Source organism: Lithobates pipiens, unplaced genomic scaffold (genome assembly GCF_037356315.1).
Source record: "Lithobates pipiens isolate NorthernLeopardFrog02 unplaced genomic scaffold, aLitPip1_a1.2 Scaffold_18, whole genome shotgun sequence".
Lineage (NCBI taxonomy): Eukaryota > Metazoa > Chordata > Amphibia > Anura > Ranidae > Lithobates > Lithobates pipiens.
The window spans coordinates 584,494,019-584,517,598 of NW_027507758.1; the positions used below are offsets into that span (position 1 = coordinate 584,494,019).

The window sequence follows — 23,580 nt, forward strand, 5'->3', positions numbered from 1 at the left end:
ATACAGTTGTAATTGTTGCGCAATGGTCGGACCATGTGATAGGATGTATACGCAAATATAAGAGAGTGGGGGAGGAGGTTATAGGTATGAAGATGTGGTCAATTCTAGAGAAGGACTTATGGGGATTGGAATAGAAAGTATAGTTTCTTTTAAGGGGATTACATTCTCTCCAGGTGTCTACTAAGGCTGCCTGCTGGAGTTGTGTGCAGAGTTTTACTGAAGGGACAAGATGTTCCGGGGAGTAGGGTGATTTGTCTAAGTGCGGGTGAAGAACTAAATTAGAGTCCCCGCACATAAAAAGGGTGCCCACACGGTGTGATCGGATGATCTGGAGGAGGTGAGAGAAAAATGGATTGGGGTTCGTGTTAGGGGCATAGTAAGAGACAAACGTGGCTTCAGTGTCTTGGATCCGGCCTGTGACTATGAGATACCGGCCTTCTGGGTCCTTGATTTCAGTTTTAGGGGTAAAAAGGAGAGTGTGATGGAAGGCGAGGAGAACTCCTCTATGTTTCGTAGATGAGGAGGCTGTAAAGACTTGTGGGTATTTAGGATGGAAAAATTTGGGAGTGGAGTGGGAGGTAAAATGTGTTTCCTGAAGAGCTACTATACCAGCTTTCAGTGAGAGAAAGGTGCGGAATGCTTTAACCCGCTTTTGGGGCGAGTTAAGTCCCTTAACGTTCAAGGACAGGATATTCAAGGGGGCCATTGTATGTGAGGGAGGAGAAGCTTAGTAGACCACTGGGGACCCGGGCGAGCCAGCCGACCATAGGGATAAAGGAGGGTAGGGGGGAGAGAGCTTAGGGGTAAAGGGAAGAAAGAGAAAGAGGGTTGGTAAAGAAGAAAGAAAAAGGGTGTGAGGCGGTGCAGGTTAAACCGGACGGCCCAACAAGTGGGTGTTGCAATCCGCCCAACTGTCACCCAGTCAGGCGGAATATGCATCAACAAAGGGGGGGAGCAGTGACTGCTCACCGCCACTAACCCGTTCAATATTCTAGGAGTAGTACAAAGAAGGTATAAATCGTAACCATATCAATCTCTACCAAATAAAAGAGGCACTTAAGGCATATATAAAAAAAAACAGAAAGAATTGGTTACATAGAGAACATAAAAAAGGGGGAACAGTTCTGGCCTACAAACATTAATCATGTGCAGAAACATCTTAGGCATTATTGGGAATAGAAACAAAACGAGGGACATGAGGGGGGGGAGAGCCTGGGAAGGAGGGGAAGGGATGAGGAGATGGGTGGGGAAGAGGGTAGATGGGAGGGGAGAAGGGTTGATGGGGGAGAGGACAGGTAGGGAGAAAAGGGTAAGTAGGGAAGGGAGGAAGGGAGAAAAAAAAAAGAGAATAAAAATTATAGGGGAGATAAAGGGTCAGGGCCCAAAAAAGGCTGACTAGTGGGAGAGGGTATGGGATGGAGTGAGATTGAGAGTTCAAAGACCACGAATTGGACAGGGTATGATCAGGAACGTGCTCACTAGCATCAAGCAAGTGTGGAGATGCAGAACATGAGGGAGTACAGTTCGCAGGTGGTGTCCATAGGTGAACTGTGTAGCAGCTAGTCCGGAGAGTGGACGGTCCATGGACTATGGGGCGAAAAAAAAGGGGTGGGTGGGAAAAAAAAGGGGGGGGGGATAGCTGTGGCTAGTCTCTTAAAAACAGTCAAATAAACTCTGGGTGGGTAGAGACAATGGGGGTGTATCAAACACAGTCCGTGAAGGGCATAAGGACTTGTCAAGTCCCAGTATCTGGCGGTTCAGAACTGGAGAAAAGCCAGGACAAAAAAAGTTCAAGAAGTCAACAGATGACGTGATTCAGCGGGGGATAAATACCTTAGGGCTAGGGAAGCCCAAGCTCGCCAGGCGCTTGGGTGTACCTTGTCTGATGGAAGAGGGGCCCAGTGGGGCTTGTTGATTCCTCCTCGGCGTGGCCACATATGAGTAGGGAGCAGAGCGGGCTGGCGTGCGGCGGAGAGCCGTTTCCTGTAGCTCTGATGGGGTGAGGTGGAGACTTTCTAAGAGATTTTGCAGTGCTTCAGGTGAGGAGCAAGTATGTTGCTGGCCTTGATAGGAGAAGTGGAGCGCGAAAGGAACGCGCCATGCATATTTTATCTGGTGCTGCAGCAAGATTTGGAGTGGGGTTTCATAGCTCGCCTCTTCGCGATAGTTGTGGGCACCAAATCAGTGAAAAGCTGGTAAGAGTGGCCCTGAAATTGCAAATCCTGCTTATTGCGGGCTGCGGAGATCAATTGTTCTTTCGTACGGAAGAAGTGGAGTTTCACAATTATATCACGCGGAGGGCCCTCAGATTGGCGTCGCGTTAGCGCCCTGTGGATCCGGTCGAAGTCGAGTCGTTCTATTGGTATTGCCGGGGACAGTTCTTGGAAAAAAGCTGTGGTGAAAGACTGTAGGTCGTCCACGGACTCAGGGATACCCCTGAGGCGTAGGTTCGACCTACGTGAGCGGTTTTCCGCGTCTTCTAAGCGGGACAGTAAGATGGCATTTTCGTCGCGGAGGCTTGCTTGGTCTTGGGCCAGTTCTTGCAGAGTGAGCTCAGTGTCATCCGCTCTTGTCTCGAGGTCAGTGGTACGCTGGCCTAGATCGCGGATCTCACGAGTGAGTCTGTCAGTGATCTGATCGGATGTGGCTTTAAGGGCCTTATGCAGCATTGTCTCCATGTGTTTCAAAAAGTCAGTCTGAGACATACCTGACGGTGGGAGAGACTGGGATGCAGCCGTGCAGTCAGCCTGTGCTTCTTCCTCCGCACTGCTCTCATGATGATGCGGGCTGGTGGTGTGCTGGAGAGCAGCGGAGGCCTTCGCCGCCATCTTGGAAGAAGCACGCGCCAGTGCTTCTTTAATCGGTTTAGGTTTGGATTTTCCCCGGTGGCCCGTCAAAACCATACCGGGAGGTGCGTGAGGGGTTCCGCTACAGAAGCCCGTGACGGTCGGATTGCTAGCCGCCTAGGACGAGATGTTTATAGCTCGGGATTGCGGCGATGAGAGCGGAGCTCTAACGGGATGTGTCCGTCATGGAGAGCTTCGCGCATGCGCCCCCCCAATTTGGACATTTTCACTTGTGGGTGCACTCACTTTTGTTGCCAGCGGCTTAGACATTAATGGCTGTGTGTTGAGTAGGGATGAGCTTGGTGTTAGAGTCGAACGCATGTTCGTCTCGAACACCGGCTGTTCGCCCGTTCTGCGAAGCCAGAACTCTGTGGGCCGTTCGCGCCAAATTCACGTGGCGCTCACGGCCCACAATGCACTGCGCCATCGCAGTGCATTGCTGGCTCATTATGGCTCTCCTCACTGCCGGCGCTGTGATTGGCCAAGAATGCGGGGTCACAGTGCATGCTTGGCCAATCACAGCACCGGCAGCGAGGAGAGCCATGATTGGCCACAGGCAGGAGGCCTGTGGCCAAATATAGCTCAGGCTGTGTAGTACACACCCCACACTATATAAGACCGCCAGCACGGCGGCCTTGTGTAGTGTTCCGGCGTCTGCAGGAGTTAGTGGGTGTTGTCTGTGTACCTTCACCACAGAATACACCTGTATCTACCCTTTATTGCTGTTCTCTAATTGAGCCATCTGCCATCTGCAGGAGTTAGTGGGTGACTGGGTGTTGTCTGTGTGCCTTCACCGCAGAATACACCTGTATCTACCCTTTATTGCTGTTCTCTAATTGAGCCATCTGCCATCTGCAGGAGTTAGTGGGTGACTGGGTGTTGTCTGTGTGCCTTTACCACAGAATACACCTGTATCTACCCTTTATTGCTGTTCTCTAATTGAGCCATCTGCCATCTGCAGGAGTTAATGGGTGACTGGGTGTTGTCTGTGTGCCTTCACCGCAGAATACACCTGTATCTACCCTTTATTGCTGTTCTCTAATTGAGAAATCTGCCAGAGTTAGTGGGTGACTGGGTGTTGTCTGTGTGCCTTCACCGCAGAATACACCTGTATCTACCCTTTATTGCTGTTCTCTAATTGAGCCATCTGCCATCTACAGGAGTTAGTGTGTGACTGGGTGTTGTCTGTGTGCCTTCACTGCAGAATATACCTGTATCTACCATTTATTGCTGTTCCTTAATTGAGCCAACTGCCGTCTGCAGGAGTTAGTTGGTGTTGTGTGCCTCCAGCGCAGTATACACCTGTAGCTACCTATATTGCTCTTCTCTAATTGAGCCATCTGCCATCTGCAGGAGTTAGTTGGTGTTGTGTGCCTCCAGCGCAGTATACACCTGTAGCTACCTATATTGCTCTTCTCTAATTAAGCCATCTGCAGGAGTTAGTGGGTGTTGTGTGACTCCAGCACAGCATAGTATACACCTGTATCTACCCTTTATTGCTGGTGTTCTATAATAAAGGCATCTGCAGGAGTTAGTGGGTGTTGTGTGACTCCAGCACAGCACAATATACACCTGTATCTACCCTTTATTGCTGTTGTTCTCTAATTAAGCCATCTGCAGAAGTTAGTGGGTGTTGTGTGCCTCCAGCACAGCACAGTATACACCTGTATCTACCCTTTATTGCTGGTATTCTATAATAAAGGCATCTGCAGGAGTTAGTGGGTGTTGTGTGCCTCCAGCACAGCACAATATACACCTGTATCTACCCTTTATTGCTGTTGTTCTCTAATACAGCCATCTGCAGGAGTTAGTGGCTGTTGTGTGCCTCCAGCATGGTATACACCTGTATCTACCCTTTATTGCTGATGTTATATAATAAAGGCATCTGCAGGAGTTAGTGGGTGTTGTGTGCCTCCAGCTCAGTACAGTATAGACCTATATCTACCCTTTATTGCTGGTGTTCGCTCATACAGGCATCTGCAGTAGTTAGTGGGTGTTGTGTGCCTCCAACAGAGCACAATATACACCTGTATCTGCCCTTTTATTGCTGGTGTTATATAATAAAGGCATCTGCAGGAGTTAGTGGGTGTTTTGGGCCTCCAGCACAATATACACTACCCAATTGCTGGTTTTCCCATCTCCCTGCAGGCCATTACCATGTCTGGAAGGCCAACAAGGAGAGGCAGACAGGCATGAGCCAATAAAAGAGGGCAAGCAGGCTCTGTGTCTAGAGACAACAGTGCTGGTCGTGGACGCAGTGCATTGTCATCAGCATGTGGCCATGGGACACGCTTGTCCTTATTTTCGGCAGCTGGACGCATTGAGCCACATCATGCCGAAGACTTGGTAGAGTAGATGACCAAGCCCTCTTCATCCTCCTCATCCTCTCTCACCCACGCTCAGGGTACTAGCAAAGCAGCTGCCAATGCATCCTCTTCCCTCGTCTCAATGTCATCATTAGTGACTCCTTCCCTAGACCCACCACGTGCTCCTGAGGAGTCCCCCGAACTGTTTGAGCACAGTGTTGGGTACATGCTCCAGGAGGATGCCCAGTGTTTTGTAGGCTCTGATGATGATACTCAGCTAGAGTAAGGCAGTAGCATGAGCGCAGAGAGAGGGGATGCTCAAGAAGGACAGCAATCTAGCAGTCATATTCCACAAGCTGCAGCATACTGCCAGGTTTGCTCTAGTGATGAAGAGGTAGGGGATGATGAGGGCACTGACTCCACGTGGGTGCCTGGTAGGAGAGGAGGAGGAGGCACATCTCCAACGAGGCAGGATGCCCTCCGGGGGCCAGCTTAGGGGCAGCACACCGATTGAATCACACCGCAGAGCTCTGCCTATGCAGGGCGCTGCCTCTGTGCATTATTCTAAAAGTTCTTTGGTGTGGGCCTTTTTGGAGACGAGTGCATCAGATCGCACCGCTGCTATTTGCAACATATGTCTCAAGCGTATCTTGCGTGGCCAAAACACCAGCCGCTTGGGCACCACATGCTTGACCAGACATATGTTGACCTTCCATGCAGCTCGTTGGCAACCTTACCTCAAAGACCCACACCAAAGAACAAAGCGGACCTCTCCTTGCTCTTCATCAGCTGGGATCTCCAACCCCACTAGACCTTCAGTCCTCTCTGAAACCTGCACTGAGAGGAATAAAGGTGTAGAATTAGGTGTGTCACAGCCAAGTGCTTGTGGGCACTCTGCTAGCAGTACACCCACGTCCGATTGTAGCAGGCAAATTTCCCTGCCCCAGCTGCTGGACCGTAGAAAGAAGTTCACCCCCAGCCATCCACATGCCCAGCGGTTGAATAATAGCTTGGCTAAATTGCTAGCACTTCAACTGCTGCCTTTTCAGTTGGTAGACTCGGCCCCCTTCCGTGAGTTTGTGCAATGTGCGGTTCCTCAGTGACAGGTCCTGAAACGCCACTTTTTCACAAGGAAGGCGATTCCGGCTCTCTACCGGCATGTGGAAGGCAATGTCCTTGCCTTGCTGGACAGGGCAGTCAGCGGTAAGGTGCATATTACCACTGGCTCATGGTCCAGCAGGCATGGACAGGGACATTACCTGTCTTTCGCGGCCCATTGGGTCACTCTTCTGGCAGCTGGGAAGGATGCAGGACAAGGTGCATTAGTGTTGGAGGTTGTTCCTCCACCACGCCTCCAAAATGCTACTACTGGTTGTGACACATCTCTCTCCTCCACCACCTCCTCTTCTTCTTCCTCCATGGCCTCTTCCAGTGCTCTGTCCTCGGGAACCAGCGGTGCTCCGTAGGCGTTCAAGGGGCTATGCAAGTACGCAGGCAAAACGATTCCATGCCGTGCTTGCGCTGGTTTGTTTGGGGGACAGGAGCCACACTGGGGCAGAGATTTTGTCAGCTCTGCAGGGGCAGGCCAAGAGGTGGTTGATGCCACTCCAGCTTAAGCCAGGATTGGTGGTTTGCGACAATGGCACCAACCTCTTTCTGCCCTCCGACAGGGACAACTGACCCATGTACCCTGTGTGGCTCACGTCCTTAACCTGGTGATGAAGCGGTTCTTGGGCAGGTGCCCAGTCTTACAGGATGTCCTGAAGCAGGCCAAGAAAGTCTGTGTGCATTTCCGCTGATCATTTAATGCCAGTGCACGGCTGGCTGAGCTCCAAAAGGAGTTTAACCTGCCCAAGAACCGCCTTATATGTGACATGCCCACTAGGTGGAACTCAATGTTGGCCATGCTGCAGCAGCTGCACACGCAGCAGAGGGTCATCAATGAGTACCTGTACAACTATGGCACCAGGACAGGGTCAGGGGAGCTCGTTTTTTTTCTCACCACGCCAGTGGGGTATGATCAGGGATGCATGCACTGTCCTGTCACCGTTTGAGGAGGCCACAAGGATGGTAAGCAGTGACAGTGCATGCATCAGTGACACTGTACCTCTTGTCCACCTGTTGGAGCATACGCTGCATGGTATAATGGACAGGGCACTTGAGGCAGAACAGAGGCAGGAAGAGGAGGACTTCCTTGCCTCTCAAGGCCCCTTTTATCCAGACAGTGTTCCTGCTGTCCCACCCATCACACAGGAAGAGGACGAGGAGTAGGATGATTGTGTCAGCATGGAGGTAGAGCTTGGCACTCAGCAGCAGCAGTCTTGTAGGGATGATTTACAGTCCCAAGAAATCCGTGGACTTGTACGTGGCTGGGAGGAGGTAGCTGCGGATCATGTTGTCCTTAGTGACCCAGAGGACTCCGGACCGAATGCCTCAGCTAACTTACACTGCATGGCCTCCCTGATCCTGCAAAGCCGGCAGAAGAATCCTCGTATTCTTTGGATCAAGGAGAGGGACCATTACTGGCTGGCCACTGTCCTTGATCCACGGTACAAGGGTAAGGTTGCCGACCTTATCTTGCTGTCGCAGAGGGAGCAGAGGATGAGACATCTCCGGAAGGCCTTGCAGAAAGGTCTGTGCAGCGCGTTCCCAGAGACTGGGAGGTTACAAACTCCTGGTCCTGGACAACGTGTTGCTGAGGCATCGGTCAGAAGGAGCGGTGGAGAAGGTGGCCGTCTGACCGATGCATTCAGACAATTTTTTAGTCCGCAGCCCCAAGGTATGATCGGTTCCAGCAACCATCGCCAGCGTTTGATTTACATGGTGCAGGAATACCTAGGGGCAAGGTCAGACTTGGACACCTTTCCCACCGAAAATCCTCTGGCTTACTGGGTCTTGAGGATGGATCACTGGCCAGAGCTTGCACAGTATGCAACTGAGCTACTGGCCTGTCCTGCATCCAGCATTCTTTTGGAACGCACCTTCAGTGGTGATGGTGGCTTTGTAACCGATCACAGGGTGCACCTGTCCACTGACTCGGTTGATCGACTGACCTTCATAAAGATGAATCAGTCTTGGATAGTCACCAGCTACCAAGCACCTGAAGCTGATATAACCGAATATTTTTTTTAAAAATATCACATCCCTTCAAGACTGCCTATGCTGATGCTGAGTGACTGTCCTGTTATGCTGACTGTCTATCCTCCTTCCTCCGCTGTTATCTTGGAAGAACATTTTTGGTTCTGGGTGATGCCACCAGCCCAATTTTTCAGCCCCGTTTAACAGGGGCATGTAATTATAATTTTTGATGCATTGCTTTGCACCAGGGCTCATTCCTGCACTCCAAATAGAGTATATGGGAGAGGTTGCAGTGTCGTGGCACCAGCACCAGTGCCTAAGGCCCAATTTTTCAGCCCCTGTTTAACAGGGGCGTGTAATTACAATTTTTGATGCAATGCTTTGCAGCAGGGCTCATTCCTGCACTCCAACTAGAGTATATGGTAGAGGTTGCAGTGTATAGGCCCAATTTTTCAGCCCTTCTTTTTTTTATTTTTAACAACGAGTTTATTGGTAATTGAAGCAGTAAAGAATTACAGTTTTGGTACATCCAACAATAGAGGGAAACAATAAAAAAAAAAACAGCTCAGTAACATAGAAGAACACAGGCCATATCCATTAAGACTATAACAGTATACATATATGAGCACTTATACTGTAAGGCATAAAGTACAGAAGAAAAAAAATTGTTATTCCATTAAAGCATGGCAACAGCACTTACTGGTCCCTGGCTAAAGTAAGAGGACAAATACCAGGTCACAAATTTGCTCATTATGTTGAAAGTAATACAATCCACCTTTACCCTTACCCGCCTATACAATCCCTGCTCTGGAATATCAAAAGGTCGGCCCGCCCGGTCCCCCTAATGTAGATCAAATTAAAGTGGCTCTTCTCGCACCTCTCACCCGGGGAGCTCATATCGGATTAGAAGGGCTAGTCCGCGCATGTGTCCGGGTTGTTGAGCCAACGATCCCAGATCTTATTAAATTTGTTTGGGCAGCCCCTGTGCGCATATATAACTTTCTTCATTGGCAATGTTAGGTTAATCTCAGCTACCCAGGCCCTGAATGTCGGGGTTTCGGGCCGCATCCACATCCTGGCGATCAGCTTCCTAGCACTAAATAGCGTTTCTTGTATGAAAACAGCATGTGAGGGGTCAGTCGGAGCATCCAACACCAGGTCTAGTATGAAGGTTTTAGGATCCATCTGGAGGGGGGAACCCATATGATCATGGAGGAATTGAATAACTTGCAGCCAATAGGTCTGGATGTTCGGGCAGGACCAAATCAAGTGGTAGAAGGAGCATGGAAGGCCCCCACAACGTGGGCACCCCGGCTCCTGGGAGGGTTTGAATCTGCAAATTCTTACAGGAGTGAGATAAGATTTATGTAAAATGTATAGTTGAGTCAGCCTGTCGGTTATCCTAGGGGAAGCCTGTTTAACATTATCTAGGATCTCCTCCCAGTCCTCATTCTCCAGCGGGCCCCCCTCTTCTTCCCATCTGTGTTTTGCTTCCTCAGCAATTCTGGATTCAGAGCGGCGTCTGAGGGAGCCATATATGGTAGATATTAGTTTTGAGGGCTTCTCACCAACCATGACACCCACCAAGGACAGTTCTTGAGGATCAGGAAATCCATCCCCAAATTGAGCCTGGAGGGCATGGGATAATTGCGCATAGCGAAAAATCATATGCGAGGGGATCTCAAACTCACCCTGCAGTGCCCGGAAACTGCGTACCCCCAGCGGGGTGATGACCTGATGCAAGTACACCACCCCTCTGGAAGCCCAGAGACCCGCACCCAGAAGCTCCCGGAGCTCCCCCAGCTGAGAGTTGTGCCACAAGGGCGTGTGGGAATGTACCCAGTCTGCCCCACCAGCTTTTGGGTGATCTCCCACACCCGCCTATGTTGAAACAGCAAAGGGGCGCGAACCTTCGCACGCCTGGTAGTCTTCTTCCCCCTAAACAAAACCTGAAGGGGAGAGTGGGCATAGCTATGTGGCTCTCTGCATATCAATGCCTGATACCGGGGAGCATCTACTTTATGTAGGTGATAGAAATGAGAGAGCTGGGCGGCGATGTAGTATGCATGAAAGTCAGGAAGCGCAGCTCCCCCCTGGTTGGTGGGATTCTTGAGCGTATTCCAAGCCAATTTGTGTCGTCCAGAACCCCAGATGAAGGAGTTAAGGATAGTGTCCATGGTTTTAAAATATTTAAGGGGGATAAGAATTGATGCATGCCAGAATTTGTACAGGTACTTGGGCAACAGAATCATTTTAACTAAGTTTATCCTTCCCATTACGCCGAGGGGGAGCCTTGCCCAGGATTGAGTTTTGCATTCCAAGTATGAAATCAGAGGTTCAATATTATGAAGTATATAATCAGGGGGTTCCCTAGTAATCTGGACTCCCAAATACTGAATGGAAGACACTCTTCGCAAAGGGAGGGAAGCTGCGTCACGTGTTGGCGGCGATACGTCAATGGGAAGAATCTGTGATTTCGCCCAGTTAATAGTGAGGCCCGAATGCTTACCAAATTCCTCGATGGTACAAATAGCGGGCCGCAAAGAGGGCCCCTCATCTTCAAGATATAGAAGCATGTCATCTGCATACATGCTCAGTTTCTACTATGGATCCCACCCTAAGGCCTCTAATGTGGGTATTGGATCTGAGGGAGATAGCCAGCGGCTCCACCGACCAGTGCATATAGGATCGGGGACAGCGGGCATCCCTGTCTAGTGCCCCGCCTTAGGGGCAGGGGATCAGACAGCCTACCGTTCACCGCCACGCGCACCTCCGGGGAAAAATATAGAATTCTAACCCATTTTATAAAGTTGGGCCCAAACCCAAAACGTCGAAGGCATTCCCACAAATACTCCCACTCCACCGAGTCAAACGCCTTAGCCGCATCCAACGCTATCACGGCCCTAGTACCCACATTTTCATGGGAGGCCTGCAGGTTCATATGAAGTCTGCGGATGTTCATCGCCATGTTTTTACCAGGCATGAATCCCGTTTGATCTGGGTGGATAAGGGACAAAATATGGGGGTTCAACCGGGATGCTAATATTTTGACCAATATTTTGATATCCACCTGTAGCAGTGAGATCGGCGATACGAATCGGGGCGGTGCGGGTCTTTACCCGGCTTTGGAATCACTATAATCGTCGCTTGACGTAAAGTGTCGGGGAGGGATTCGGATTCAAACAGGTAGGTATACAAATTTAGCAGCTCGGGGGCTAATACATCGGGATATGCGGCGTAGAAATCCAACGGCAATCCATCTTGCCCAGGGGCCTTGGATGCGGCTAGGGACGAGAGCGCTAGCTCAATCTCCTCAAGTCTGATCGGAGCCTCCAATTGCCCGGGTCTCTTGAGGCGTGACCTCCACACGAGAGGCGTAAAGGTCTGCATAGTAAGACCGGAACATCTCGGCGACTGTCACCGGGTCTGAGATGAGAGCCCCACTCTCGTCCGCTAAAGACACCACTACCGGCGGCCTCGCATCCTGGTGAGCGAGGTACGCCAAGAGTTTACCCGCCCTCTCGCCTTGCTCAAATATCCACTGCTGCGTAAAAAAGTGTTTTCGTCTGGCTTGTTCGAATTGTAACTGGTCTAGAACGCGTGTTTGGAGCTTGAGAGCCGAGACGCTCGCCGCCGTGGGGTTTAATACAAACTCACGGGTGACAGCGTCTAGCCTCTCCACTGCCTGACTGGCTAGAATTTTAGAGGAACTCTTCAATCTATTGATCCGCCTCACTAAGATGGATCGTGCATGGATTTTGAATGCCTCCCAAACACTGCCACCCGATGCGGTCTCCTGATTGGTATCAAAAAAATGTCGCCACTCCTCTGACAGGTCATCCTGCTCCCCCAGCGCCTTCAGCCAAAAAGGGTTGAGGCGCCAGACACGAGGTCCCGCCTGCTGTGCCAACAAAAAGGTAGCCCAGCAGGGAGCGTGATCCGACAAGGACCTCGCATGGAACCCTGCATCCTCCAACTGGGGGAGGAGAATGACCGACGCCAAAATATAGTCTATGCGGGACATGGTTTTCAGCCCCTCTTTAACAGTTTTTACGGCAATGCTTTGCAGCAGGGCTCATTCCTGCACTCCAACTAAAGTATCTGGGAGAGGTTGCAGTGTTGTGGCACCAGCAAGCAGTGCCTAAGGCCCAATTTTTCAGCCCCTGTTTAACAGGGGCATGTAAATACAATTCTTGATATAATATTTCTTTTTTTTTTTAAATACTTTATTTCTCTGCAGGAATACATGACAAAGATCACACAAAAAAAAAAATATAATAATTACATAGATCAACTTATCAAATCAATTTACAAAACAAAAACGTATTAATTTAACCAATGATACACAGTGCATTCCTGCGAAATTTTTTTCTTCTTTTTTTTTTTTTTCCCCCTTCTAAACAACTAACAATATTACAATAACGATTCCCCTCAACAACCCACTACTCCAAGGCTCTAGATCCCGTGAGGGACTTATAGAACCGAGGAGAGAGAGAGAGAGAGAGAGGGAAAAAACCCCCCCCCAGGGAATCCCAAATGGAACAAATAAAAATATGTTGCCCCTGACGACAGAGGGACCTGTGCCACATCACTTACTAGCTATTCCTCTAGTTCCTCTCCAATTAGCCCTTTCCCTTCCTCTGATTGTAAAAATGACTCCAATGGAGCCCAGACTTGCAGTAGACACTTGATATAATATTTCACAGCAGGGCCCGTTCCTGTGCCCACCGAGAGTAACTGTGAGGACTTCTAGTGTTGTGGCACCAGCACCCCCACCACAACCACCAAAGGCCCAATTTTTCTACCACTGTTCAACAATGGCATGTAATTACAATTCTTGATATAATCGTTCACAACAGGGCGCTCCAGCGCCCACCAAGAGTCACTTTGAGGGCTTACAGTGTTGTGGCAACACCAACACCTTGTTCCGCCATTTCTGCAGAGCATATAGGACAGGCCCCTACTTTCAAACGTCCAACTTATAAACGTCTCCTACTTGCAAATGGAAGGAGACAACAGGAAGTGAGATGAAAAAAGACGGACGGCAAAAAAATTATACAGGGGTAATAACCCTTCCCTATGTTTTCCAAAAAGCTTAAAGATAGTTTTTATGACTGGAGCTACACTTTAAAAATGTACCAGTTCAAAATTACAAACGGATTCTAATTAACACAACAAACCTACACAGTCCCTATCTTCTTTTCACCGCCTGTATACTCCTGTTCTGAGTATATAGGCCCTGGGGGCCCCACGCCTTTCCTTTTTTTAATATGGGTACGGGGTTCCCCTTAATATCCGTACAAGACACAAAGGGGCGGGTAATGGGCAGGGGGGGGGGCTACCTATTGCATTTTTCTCAATGATTTTCATTCATATTGCCGGAACTAGATATGACATTAAAATCGCAAGCAGTTTTAAATGACTTTTTTTACGTTAAATATCAATTTGTGCAGGGACTGTTCTAAACACGGGAAACACATGCCACTTCACAGGCATACTATAGACAACCCCCAGGCACGATATTTAAAGGAATATTTCTTTTTTTTTTCACTTTAATCCTCATTAAAATCGGTGCTCCCGAAATAAACTGCCGTGTTTTTTTTGTAATTCCTTTATTGAATGCCAGAAGAAAGAACAGACACATGGACAACAATAATAAAACATACAGAATTTCAAAACATAAATCTTTTGGTAGCACCCAGGTGGGATATATAGAGACCACCCCCAAGATAGGCTTAAACTGAACATGAAAGCATTCCCGAACCGGGGGCTAAATTCCCCTCTTAAGACCTCCAAACACCAATTAGGCAATCCGATCCCACCCAGGGGAGCAGTAATCATCACATGGCCATGCATTACAGTGAGATGCACACATTTTGTTATTTTATAAAGAAAGGGAAGAGGAGGGAGATGGGCGATGGGCCGGGCCCCAGGCGAACAGAGCATACATTTGTTGAAAACTGGTCATTCCCAGGGAAGCCCACAACCCACAGCTGCCTACCTGGACTAGCTGGCAGAATCTAATCATGAAAGACAAAGGACTGAGGAGGCGAAATGGTAAGGGGGAAGGGGTTACGGAAGAAAGGGACTACAGGGGGAGACAGGGAGGAAGGGGGGCCAGAGAGAAATGAAAGGAGATCAGAACAGAGAGACAGTCCAAGTAGAAGAAACAAAGAAGAGGCTCCAGGCGGGCTGAAGCGACAAAGGCTAACATAAAAGAGCAAAATAGGGACTGTGAGCGCCACCAGACCGCAGGGGGGGGCGAAGCCAGCGAACAGAGACCCTCTCTCAACGGGCATTTAAAGCTACCACCCGGAGGTAAGCCTCGGTGTAGGTGAAATGTTGCCAAGGTCTCCAAGTCTCACGAAAGGCCTCCTCCCTATTATGAAGCGTCGCTGTGAGGTCTGCCATATCTCTTAATTCGTTCACTTTAGAGAACCATAGAGCCATAGCCGGTGGGTTCTCCGATCTCCAGCACAAAGGGATACAGGCCTTCGCCGTGTTCAGTAACTGAATAGTCAACGAGTTCCTATACTTCTTAATGGATCGCTCCGACAGGTGCAGCAGACAGGCCGCAGGGTTCCCCTCCAGAGAGACACCCGTCAGACGACCGATCGTGTCAGTCACCCCGCGCCAGAAGGGAAAAACTGCCGTTTTTAAAAACATTTTAGGCATTGACCCATGTCCCCTAGGGCATGAGCCAGGTCCCCAAACCCTTTTTAGGACAATATCTTGCATATTAGCCATTAAAATTAGCACTTTTTATTTCAAACGTTTCAAGTCCCATAGACTTCAATGTGGTTCTAAAGTTTGCACGAATTTTCGCTCTGTTCGAAAGTTCTGGTGCGAACAGAACCGGGGGGTGTTCGGCTCATCCCTTGTGTTGAGTTATTTTGAGGGGACAGCAACTTTACACTTTTATACAAGCTGTACACTCACTACTTTACATTGTAGCAAAGTGTTATTTCTTCAGTGTTGTCACATGAAAAGATATAATAAAATATTTACAAAAATGTGAGGGGTGTACTCACTTTTGTGAAATACTGTACATGTGAGTATAGGGGTGACGGGGGGCTTTTGAATTTTTCTTATTATTTCTATTTAATGTATTTTAATTTTTATTACACTTTTAAAAAATTTCAAATGTAACTTTCACAAGGGGTGAGCAAGCTGTTTGCTGCCCCCGCCCCCCCCCCCCTATTCTGAGTGCTGTAAAAGTGATCAGGCGGCTGTAAAGCTGCCCGGATCACTTTTGCTGGAAAGCCGATCAATGGCTGAAAAAAACAATGCCAGGATCATGGCTGCAGCTGCTTTGAGAGAAACATAAAGGCTGCCAATAGTGAACTTTTACTGTGAAAAAGCTAGTTCCCTGACTGCCATCCTGGGTCAGCAATTTGAGTTTTTAACTAAGTAAATAAGAATTGTCTTTAACGTTCCCAATCAGCCCACCTGTCATTGGTCCATGACTTTGGATTTTTTTGAACCCAGTCAGACAAATGCCAGGAAACTATCATTCTCAAAAGTAGGTCAACGATGGCAGTAACCTCCTTCCCCCACCAGTTTCCCATTTAGCCCCCAGGAGTAAATACCAGATACATCTAGGTATGGAAGAATGGAGGATCACTTTACTCCCCCAACCCCCTTCTTCTCATGGGACAGTGCTGGTTTTCAATAATTGGCCAGCGCTGTTAGGGGAAGGGAAGGGGATCACCCCTCCAGGGGAAAATATGGATATAGAACTCTCCTCGGAACTGGAACACTAGGTGCAGACTAAGCATATAGCAACACGAGGCAAAAAGGAAGCTCTGGACAGCCGCACTCTGGAACATAGCCTTTATTTGTAAAAAGTCCAACAGATACAAGCCATAGCAAAAAATGGGACTAACGAGCTGACACGTTTCACCCTTAACAGTGCTTAGTCATAGCTAAGATTAAGCACTGTTAAGGGTGAAACGCGTCAGTTTGTTTGTCCCCATTTTTTGCTATGGCTAGTATCTGTTGGATTTTTTACAAATAAAGGCCATATTCCAGAGTGCGGCTGTCCAAAACTGTTACATGGGGTTTGAAAGAGTCCTCAGCCTTGTGTAAAGCTCCAGTTTAATCGACTCAGAGCTTACCCAGGCCTATCTTTCTGGTGGCTGGATGGCGCAGTGGAGGAGTAAAGGAGAGGTGACTGAGTGCAGTCGGAGAGGGGGGAATTTAAAGTGAACCTGTTTGATTTTTTTAGGTATCAGCAAAGCACGGGTTTGTGTTTAAGTGGTAGATCTTAAATGAGTGGAAACTCTGCTGATTTTATCATCCAATCATGTGCAAGCTAAAATGCTGTTTTTTATTTTCCTTGCATTTCCCCCTTGGCTCTACAGCGACTTTACTTCCAAGTGCACTTGCAGTGCAGAGTGCATTTTCCTTTAGTAAATAATCCTCAGTGTATTCAATTACCACACCAAGTGACAGAAACATGAAGTTCATACCAAAATGTAACAAATTTAGGTAGTATTAGTAAAATCATATAAATTATAACCAGCCTTTGTTTTCCTTGTAGCTGTCTGTAAGAATCCTGATTGCACTGCTTGTCATACAGATAGCCACAAGAGGCTGCAGCTGCCAATATGCATAAATAATACTTTCATAAATATACAGTATGGTGCAGCAAGTAACAACTGTGGAAAAAAAGGAAACAATTTTGCTCATTACCCATATAAGGATTTTGCCAATAAATGCCTTTTTCTAATTTTCAGGGCCATCTTCTGGATTACTGGGATAAAATAACCAAGAACAGGATCTTGAGAGATGTTACTTAGAGTGGACAATACAATCTTAACATAAATGTGTATATTGATTTTTGATACCTCGGTCTCGGTATCAACAACAAAGCTTTTAAATCTTCAGCCAAGTGCAGGTACCCTATGGGGTAACTGACTTCATTTTTAACTTTTCACCAGACCTCTCTTCCTTCTCTTTCTGCTTTTTCACCTCCTGTATTTTTTCCTCCTTCTCCTTCCCATGGATTCCTCCTCCCCATGCTTTTCACCTCCCGATATCTTCTTGCATCCAATGTTGACTTCCTTTCCATGTCTTCCCCCTTCCATGTCTTCCTTTTTACCATGCCTTCCCTCCACCCATGTTTTCCTCCCCTCTATGCTTTTCACCTCCCTATACCTTCTCTCAACCCATGCCTTCCTCCTTCCTATGCCTTCCCTCTACCATGTTTTCCTCCGTCCCATGCCCTCTTTCTTCCCATGCCTTCCAACTTCCATGTCTTCCTCATTCTCATGCCATCCCTCTACACATTGCTTCCTCATTCCCATTCCTTTCTTCTACCCATGTCTTCCTCCTTTCCACACCTTCCTCCTTTCCACACCTTCCTCCTTCCCATGCCTTCCCCCTTCCATGTCATCCTCCTTCCCATGTCTTCTTTGTATTCATGTCTTCTTCCTTCCCATGCCTTCCTTCCACCCATGTCTGCCTCCTTTCCACACCTTCCTCCTTCCCATGCTTTCCTCCTTTCCATGCCTACTTTTTACTCATGTCTTCTTCCTTTCAATGCTTTCCTTCCACCCATGGCTGCCTTCTTTCCACACCTTGCTCCTTCCCATGCCTTCCATCTTCCATGTCTTCCTCCTTCCCATGCCTTCATTTTATTCATGTCTTCCTCCTTCCCATGTCTTCTTTTTATTCATGTTTTCTTTCTTCCCATGCCTTCCTTCCACCCATCTCTGCCTCCTTTCTACACCTTCCTCCTTTCCATGCCTTCTTTTTACTTGTGTCTTCTTCCTTTCCATGCCTTCTTTCCACACCTTCCTCCTTCCAATGCCTCCCTCCTTCCATGTCTTCCTAGTTCCATGTCTTCCTTCTTCCCATGTCTTCCTTCTTCCCATGTCTTCCTTCTTCTCATGTCCTCCTTCTTCCCATGGCTTCCTTCTTCCCATGTCTTCCTTCTTCCCATGTCTTCCTTTCTTCCCATGTCTTCCTTCCACCCATGTCTGCCTCCTTTCCACACCTTCCTCCTTCCCATGCCTTCTTTTTATGCATATCTTCTTCCTTACCATGCCTTCCTCCTGCCCATGTCTGCCTCTTTTCCACACCTTCCTCCTTCCCATGCCTCCTTCTATTCATGTCTTCCTCCTTTCCATGCCTTGTTTTTATTTATTTTCTCTTCCTTCCCATGCCTTCCAGCCACTCATGTCTGTCCCCCTCCAATTCCTTCCTCCTTCTTATGTCTTTCTCCACGGTGTAGGAAATGGCGAGAGTGGAAACAGAAGCAGGGAGGTTGGTCTGGTATGCTACCAAGACTAAAGCGACAAGTACACAGACCTCCTTTACCAAGTGTTCTTTTAAAGAGGAAGTAAACCCTGATGAGTTTACTTCCTCTTTCATTCCCTGCAAAGGTAAAGCATAATGGACTACTATGCATTGCATAGTAGTCCATTATGTGTCACTGACACAGGAGCAAGCGAAGTCACCGCTGTCCCCTGTAGTCCAGCGCATCCATCTTCTCGGTGGGTCTCGCTGCTCCGCAGCTGTCATTCGGCGAAGCCGCGATGACGTCACTCCCGTGCATGCGCACAGGAGCCGCCACGCGCGGCATATCGCCGTTGACGGCAGCGCGCTCAGTGGCCATAGACAGCGGTGCCTGTCTTTCGGCAAATATCTCCTAAACCGTGTAGGTTTAGGATATATTTCTTGGACCTACAGGTAAGCCTTAATCTAGGCTTACCTGTAGGTTAAAGTGTGTTGTAAGGGTTTACAACCACTTTAATTAATTCTAGATCTTCTGTAGTGCCTACATTGAATGAGCTGCAGCTGAAAATTGCTACATGAATTTTGGTTTGGAAATGCTGTGTAATAACTGCACTGGTTCAGACATACATTTTTTACAATTTTTATTACATTTTTCAAACATAGAGTACTTTGCACATAATTCTGCATAAATCAGTAAAGAAATATACCACACAGGTAGATTTCATTTAGAACAATATCTGGAAACCAATGAACCATCTCTTGGGTCAGGTGGAGAAAGGCACTCTTTGTCACTCTTTGTCACTCTTTGTCACTCTTTGTCACTCTTTCTCAATCTTTGTCCTTATAATAGTCCATATAATCATCTGATCTTAGTAGCATATAAGACAATTAGTTTCATACAAGAGAAAATATTGTAGCACTGCATATCCGACCGAGAAAACGAAACAATATGAGTAGGATTGTTCAATGGTGCATACCAATATCAATCCAGATATTAGTTTCACATCAGCAATGAATGTGATACAAAGTAGGTGTAGAAATGGTAGGAAAGAAAACTGAGAAAAGCGTGTAAAAATAAAAATGAATATTAAATTTAATTTTGTGTCCCTGATATTGATTTTCTAAAGCTGGAGAGTGCAAAATCTGATGCTGTTGTGTGCGTAAGCAGAGAATCCACACCCACAGGTGAATCAGGAGGAGACCACCTTAGCCACTTCAGACCCGGAATGATTTACCCCCTTCCTGACCAGAGCATTTTTTGCGATTCGCACTGCCTCATTTTAATTGAAAATTGCGCGGTCGTGGGACGTTACACCCAAACAAAATTTTTTTTCTCCCACAAATAGAGCTTTCTTTTGGTGGTATTTGATCACCTGTGGTTTTTATTTTTTGCGATATAAACAAAAAAAGAATATCCATTTTAGGGCTATGTACCTAAGGAGTCATCTTAAAGGACTTTTTTACATTTAGGGATTTTTACGTGTTTTGTTTAATATAAGGTTTTTCAGCATATACCTTATTTAATTTTATTTTATTTTATGCATGCTGATTATAATATAATAATATAATATAATAACAATATATAATAGTGTACTTTTTGCAGAATATTTCCTTTTTTTGTATAGATTGCAACACTGTTACATATATATCAATCGTGGTTTTATTATTTTTTATATATATTTTTGTTCACTAGTATCCATTGGGGGTAGTGCGGATTACTCATGTTACATACCCAAACAAAATTGACATCCTTTTTTCCCCACAAATAGAGATTTCTTTTGGTGTTATTTGATCACCTCTGCGTTTTTTATTTTTTGCGCTATAAACAAAAAAATAGGGACAATTTTGAAAAAAAGCAATATTTTTGACTTTTTGCTATAATAAATATCCCCCAAAAATATATAAAAAACACATTTTTTCCTCATTTTAGGCCGATATGTATTCTTCTACATATTTTTGGTAAAAAAAAAAAATCGCAATAAGCGTATGTTGATTGGTTTGCACAAAAGTTATAGCGTCTACAAAATAAGGGATAGTTTTATGGCATTTTTATTATAATTATTTTTTTTATTAGTAATGGCGATGATCTGAGGTTTTTATCGTGACTACAACATTATGGAGGACACATTGGACATATTTGACACTATTTTGGGACCAATGTCATTTATACAGCGATCAGTGCTATAAAAATGCACTGATTACGGTATAAATGACACTGGTAGGGAAGGGGTTAACCACTAGGGGGCGATCAAGGGGTTAAGTGTGTCCTAGGGAGTGATTCTAACTGTGGGGGGATGGGCTACTACTCACATGACGGCGATCACTGCTCCCGATGACAGGAAGCAGTGATCTCTGTCTTGTCACTAGGTAGAACGGGGAAATGCCTTGTTTGCATCTCCCTGTTCTTCTGCTCCATGACACGATCACTGGGACACTGGCAGATATCGAGTTCACGTGACCCGCAGTCACGCTCACGGAGCTGCATCTTAAAGAGGATGTACCTGTACACCCATTTGCCCAGCCGTGCCATTGTGCCGACGTATATCATCGTGCACTGGTCAGCATGTGGTTAATATGGCATCTTTTAGAGCTGATAAGATTGCTCTTTAGAAAATTATCGACACCACTCTGAAAACTATGGGCTATAAACTTCTCCTCCCAAAATTTCAGTCCCGATGCCTTTGTAGAGTGAGTGATCTGCCCCATCCTGGCCACCACTTGTTGAATTTTTGTCACCCAGTAGACATTTTAGAAGTATTTAAGAGAGTACACACAGGTTTAGAGCGAGAGCTTTTATTCCAAGACATATTTAGGCCACAAATGTAAAAATTAAATCAAGTTAATTAGCCCAGTAGTCTTGGGTCACTGTTCTTTATTATTTTTATTTTTTTTTAAATGGGGTTGCTTGTTATTCATTTGATATATAATAAAATTATGTGCTGTAAAAGTGTGTGATGCATTTTTTTTTTGTTTTTATATATTGTGTTTTTTGTTGTAAATGTATTTTATAAAGACTTTAAATCTTATCTTTATCTTATTTTATCTTCCTATGTCTTCCTCGTTGCCGTGTCTTCCTCGTTGCCGTGTCTGACTCGTTGCCGTGTCTGACTCGTTGCCGTGTCTTCCTCCATCCCGTGTTCGGCAAACACCCAAATTTGCGGGTCCCTTGGCGGGACATTCACCCGCCGAGTGTCCCACAGTGCACTGCGTGCTGCACAGTGCATTTAAAGCCCTGGCACAGTGAATAGCTATTTGTTGAGGAGCGGGGCTAGGAAGCGGCTCACCACATCCTTAACAGATGAGTCGTCAGCTGTCAACAGGCTTCCCTGCAGAAAGCTGAATGAAAAAAAAAAAGCCATTGTCAGCAATAGAACAAAGTGCAAAAAAGAAAACAGCATACAAGTAGGGGTACAACGTATTTCCTACTCATTTACCAAAAAAGTGTCAATAGTGGAAAAAAGAAAACAGCATACAAGTAGGGGTACAACGTATTTCCTACTCATTTACCAAAAAAGTGTCAATAAGAAAAAAAGAACACAAACAGTTTTGGACAATTCCTTTATTATAAAAAATTAAAAAATTACATTGGCTCCCACTGCTGTCAATCAAAAGCTTTGGCATGGGAGCAGGATGCGGAGCCTAGTCCCGCTGTCTGTGTCAATGGACGCAGTAGCAGAACTCGTGAGCAAGCCTGCATGGGTGCAGTTTTGTTGTAAAAATAAATTTCTATTGCTGTCTACAGTATGACCCTTTTAGGAACATGTATGCTTATCATCAGCCTGGTGATGTCCGCACACGGAATGGGGGAAATGGATTTCATTGATAATGATACACCTGGTTTTGGTTCTAGACAGGTTTGTTGAACGTGTGTAAAGTTTGGGTGCTGAATCTGAACAGTACTGAAATCAATGGGAGCTGAATGTTAAAAAAAATAAAAAAATCAGCTCTTGCCATTTTCTGGACTAATAAGTAAGGGATAGTCAAAGAAATGGCATGGTGGGCTGGCTACCGGCCTGGGGGATAGTGATGGACGAACTTCCGACGGGACGTTTCGCGAACGCGAAACGCGAACGGGCACAAACGTTCGCGAAAACGACCGTTCGCCGCGGGCTCCATTGACTTCAATGGGAGGCGAATTTCGCAAACCTTTAGGTCGAATTTGCGGCCACGGGGTAATTATTAGGGGGTAGCACGTAGTCCCACCACCTGGACAATAGCATAATACATGTATGAGGTGAATTTGGGATCGATAACTACAAGCATTTTTTTTTTATTTGGGAAATTGTTCTGACAATTCAGGACTATGGAGCTAATGAAGGCAATGGAGGAGAGGGAAGGTCAGGGACCAGGGTAGGCAAACAAGAGGGTGCAGGAGATACAGAGCACTGACAGCAGCACCGTAATACAGAGCACTGACATCAGCACCGTGACATACAGCGCTGACAGCAGCTCCGTGACATACAGCGCTGACAGCAGCTCCGTGACATACAGCGCTGACAGCAGCTCCGTGACATACAGCGCTGACAGCAGCTCCGTGACATACAGCGCTGACAGCAGCACCGTGACATACAGCGCTGACAGCAGCTCCGTGACATACAGCGCTGACAGCAGCTCCGTGACATACAGCGCTGACAGCAGCTCCGTGACATACAGCGCTGACAGCAGCTCCGTGACATACAGCGCTGACAGCAGCTCCGTGACATACAGCGCTGACAGCAGCACCGTGACATACAGCGCTGACAGCAGCTCCGTGACATACAGCGCTGACAGCAGCTCCGTGACATACAGCGCTGACAGCAGCTCCGTGACATACAGCGCTGACAGCAGCTCCGTGACATACAGCGCTGACAGCAGCTCCGTGACATACAGCGCTGACAGCAGCACCGTGACATACAGCGCTGACAGCAGCTCCGTGACATACAGCGCTGACAGCAGCTCCGTGACATACAGCGCTGACAGCAGCTCCGTGACATACAGCGCTGACAGCAGCTCCGTGACATACAGCGCTGACAGCAGCTCCGTGACATACAGCGCTGACAGCAGCTCCGTGACATACAGCGCTGACAGCAGCTCCGTGACATACAGCGCTGACAGCAGCACCGTAAGCA

The 23,580-nt window shown here is 47.1% G+C and overlaps 1 long non-coding RNA gene across 1 annotated transcript in view; it reads left to right on the top strand.

The window, feature by feature from the left end:
• LOC143989114 (uncharacterized) overlaps positions 1-19,947 on the top strand; it is a 41,067-nt gene extending 21,120 nt beyond the window's left edge. Inside the window, exon 4 of the long non-coding RNA XR_013276979.1 lies at positions 16,969-19,947. This is a non-coding gene — a long non-coding RNA (uncharacterized LOC143989114). The remainder of the gene's footprint in view (positions 1-16,968) is intronic.
• Positions 19,948-23,580: the final 3,633 nt, after the last annotated feature.